This window comes from Nothoprocta perdicaria, unplaced genomic scaffold, assembly GCF_003342845.1.
Source record: "Nothoprocta perdicaria isolate Ctin4 unplaced genomic scaffold, notPer1 scaffold_14, whole genome shotgun sequence".
NCBI lineage: Eukaryota > Metazoa > Chordata > Aves > Tinamiformes > Tinamidae > Nothoprocta > Nothoprocta perdicaria.
In genome coordinates, this window is record NW_020454538.1 from 4,907,755 (window position 1) to 4,908,119 (window position 365).

Genomic DNA, 365 nt, shown 5'->3' on the forward strand with positions numbered 1-365 from the left:
AAGAAAAAAAAAAAGAAAAAAAAAGAAAAGGGAAAATCCTCTAATGAGTGCTAAGAAAATTGGCAAGAAGAACTGGAAAGGCGAGAATACAGTTATGAAAAAAACAGGCTCGAAATACCACGTGCTGGAAGGAAAATCCCCGGTGAGGGAAAACCAGACGAGTAGATATGTGACAAGTTCTTCAGGAAAACGGGAAAATCGCAGAGTTTCCAAAGTGGAGAAGGAAGGCATTTTGGTTAAATAAGCCATTTCCCCCCTTTCTTTTCCCACTTCTGCTCCATTTTTATTTCCATGATAAATAAATAGATGCATGGACTAAACCTCTGCGCCAATGACTCCCACAACTGCCAGCAGTGCGGGGGGAG